The sequence below is a fragment of the Gavialis gangeticus genome, unplaced genomic scaffold (assembly GCF_001723915.1).
Source record: "Gavialis gangeticus isolate Ggan-Ray unplaced genomic scaffold, GavGan_comp1, whole genome shotgun sequence".
In the NCBI taxonomy this organism is placed as follows: domain Eukaryota; kingdom Metazoa; phylum Chordata; order Crocodylia; family Gavialidae; genus Gavialis; species Gavialis gangeticus.
Window position 1 is genome coordinate 28,953,077 of NW_017728996.1, and position 3,548 is coordinate 28,956,624.

Genomic DNA, 3,548 nt, shown 5'->3' on the forward strand with positions numbered 1-3,548 from the left:
CCGAGCTGGACGGATCTCAAACCGCAAGCTGCGGCCGGGTGAGGACGGGCTGTGCTCTCGCTTGATCGTGGAGAGGAGACTTTCAAAAGCACAAAGGACAGGAAAAGATTTTAAAATGAGCCTTCAAAATAAACGAGTGCGACAGTCAGTGCATACCTCAAAGCGGAAAACCAAATAAAATGTCAGTATTAACTTTTTATGTGGTTTGTACAAGAACTTTCTTGACTTTTATAGGTATTACTGTACACAGAGGCACTAGTTTTGTGCCTCATTATAGCTGTTCATACAAATGGAACAATTTATCTTGGGGAAATCTTTAGGAAATTCGCAGCATGCACACGCACACATGCACATAACAACAGCCTACCCGCAGGACGGATGCAGTCCCGCTAAGAGAAATGCTTTACTCGACTTGGCGCTGGCCACAGGGGAGGACTCTGTTGTGGGGGATGTGTAGGTACAAGGTAACCTAGGGGGTAGCGATCTGTTGATAGGATTCACTATCCGGGGTAAGGTGGGAAAAATAACTAGTAGGGCAGAAGTGCTAGACTTCTGGGAGGCCAATTTCAATGAGCTCAGGAGATTGGTTAGAGGGGGACTGAGGGGTAATAATATCGGCAAGTTGGGAGTTCCTTAAGGGACTGATCATGCAGGCACAGAGGGGCACCATCCCCGTACATTATAAAGGGAGGCAAAAGAGCCAAGAAACCCTCTTGGCTGAGTAGGGAAATCTAGGAGAGCCTACAGGGGAAAAGAGAAGCTTACAGATGGTGGAAGCAGGGAACAGCCACCAAGGAGGAGCATACTGCTTGGCTGGTGCTTGCAGGGAAGCAGTGAGGAAGGCCACAGCAGAAATGGAACTCAGGCTGGCAACAAGGATTAAGGGTAACACAAAGTCCTTCTTTAAGTACATAGGGAGCAAGAAGGCAGTGCAGGGTAACATAGAGCCTCTACAGGATGGACTAGGGCAACTCATAAAGATAGGATGGACAGAGCTGAACTCTTAAATGATTATTTCTTTGTATCTGTGTTCCTGGTCATGGATACAAATGCTCCTCCCCACAAGACTTCAGTGTGGCCTGAGAGAGATACCAATCCACCGATGGTTAGCGCTGACCTGGTGAAGGGGCAGTTGGAGGGGTTGGACATATTCGTTCGAGTCAGCAGGCTCTGATGATCTTCACCCAAGGGTACTAAAGAAATTGACCAGTGTCATAGCAAGACCACTGGCAAAATTGTTTGAGTGCTCGTGGCACTCAGGACAGGTCCCAGAAGACTGGAAAAGGGCCAATGTGGTCCATATTTTCTAGAAGGGGAGGAAGGAGGACCCAGGAAATTATAAGCTGGTTAGCCTCACCTCTATTCTTTGCAAGACCTCAGAAAAAATCATAAAGGATCACATTTGTGGGGGGCTAGCAGGTAATACCATGTTAAGAGGCAACCAACATGGGTTTATAGCAGGCAGATCCTGCCCAACTAGCCCAGTCTCTTTATGACCAGGTCGGAAAGTGCTTAGATGCAGGAGTAGAGGTAGAGATTATTTACTTGGATTTTAAAAAGGTCTTTGACACAATTTACTTGTAAGAATTGGGTGCAACACTAAGTAGCTGGGATGTGGATTTTTTCACAGTCAGGTGGGTGGAAAACTGGCTTACGGGATGCACAGAGTGGTAGTGGTGGATGGGTCGGTTTCTACCTGGAGAGATGTGGGCAGTGATGTCCCACCAGGCTCTGTCCTTGACCCAGTGCTGTTCAGTATCTTCATCAGTGATGTGGACGAGGGTGTAGAAAGCACTCTGTCCAAATTTGCACATGACATGAAATTATGGGGTATAGTAAACACACTAGAGGGTAGGGAGTGAATTCAGGCAGATTTGGACAGACTGGGGAAGTGGGCAGAACAGAGTAGGATGCAGTTTAACAAAGGTAAGTGTGAAGTGCTTTACCTGGGGAGAAAGAATCACCAATACACCTATAGACTGGGAAATACCATTCTAAGTAGCACAGCAGTGGAAAGGGATCTTGGGAGTCATAGTCGATGCAAAAATGAACATCAGTCACCAATGTGCTGAGGCAGTAAGTAAGGCTAACCGCATTCTGTCACGCAGTAGGTGCATTGCAAGCAGGTCTATGGAGGTGATACTTCCCCTCTATGCAGCATTGGGAGACTGCAGCTGGAGCACTACATCCAGTTTTGGGCACTGCACTTCAAGAGGGATGTGGATAACCTGGAAAGGGTTCAGAGGAGGGCCACTCGTATGGCTGTGGGCCTGCCGGTAAGATCCTATGAAGACAGATTGAAGGACCTGAATCTCTTCAGCCTCTGCAAGAGAAGGCTGAGAGGTGATCTTGTGGCTGTCTACAAACTCATTGGGGTGGGGGGGGGGGGTCAGCAGGGAATAGGGGATACTGTTTACCAGGGTTCCCCTCAGGGTTGCTAGAAACAACAGCCATAAACTGATGAAGAGTAGGGTTAGATTAGACATCAGGAAGAAATTCTTTATGGTGAGGGTTGCCAAAATATGGAATGGGCTTTCCAAGGGAGGTGGTGCTTTCCCCTACCTTGGAGGTGTTTAAAAAGGAGATTAGACAAGCACCTGGCTGGGGTTACTTGACCCCTGTGCTCCTTCCTGCCCAGAGCAGGAGGTCGGACTTGATCTAATTGGTCCCTTCTGACCCTAGAAATCTATGAAATCTATATACACACACCCCACAGAGATAAAACTAACTCCCTCTAAGGTTAATAGAAAAATTCCCAATGACTTGGATAGTGCTATTGTGAAATTGCTGCATTTTTAAATTTACCATTTGCTGACCGGGCCTGTACACCATGCTCACCAGACCAGAGGCAATGGGAAGTTGTGAACCTTATTAAGGGGAACCTATCTGGAAAATAGGTGTGCTCAGGAAGCTCACTGAATTAGGGAAAAGTTAGCCTCCCAACTTTTTCTGCAGGGAGAGTTAAATAGAACAAAGGGACAGAAATGATAAAGCTAGCATATAAAACAAGACTCACAGTACCACATAAGCAGCATTAGGTCAAAGGAACAGTTGGGCATACTTCCATAACAGAGAGGGGAGAGTAGCTTAACCACAGGACCAAGCAATATCAAAGCAAGCAGGCTGACTTAGGGCAGAGATATACAAGCTTCATGTGTTGGACACACCAAAGGGTCAGACTTAAGAATACTTCGGAGCAGTGGGTAAATCAAGGCAAGGGACTACATTTAGGGTTTATTATTTTGTCTCGATTTGTGTATCTGTATCTAAGTGAAGAGTAACTAGTGTTATAATCCTGTGCAAAGTTTGTGTGTGCAGTGAGCATGCCACATCTCCCATGTGCCACTGGAATATTAACCTGAAAACTCAGTTGCCCACATGACTGAAGGGCATGGTGAAACTACTGACAGTCTGAGGGGACTAACACTGCTCTTAGAGGATGAGGAGAGCTGGGTGCACGGACAGCAGTGTCAGAGAGTTTTAGAGAAGAAACAATAATGCTGCAGCCTATTTAGGCCAACTGCCACCCCCCCCCCCCCCCCCCCCCC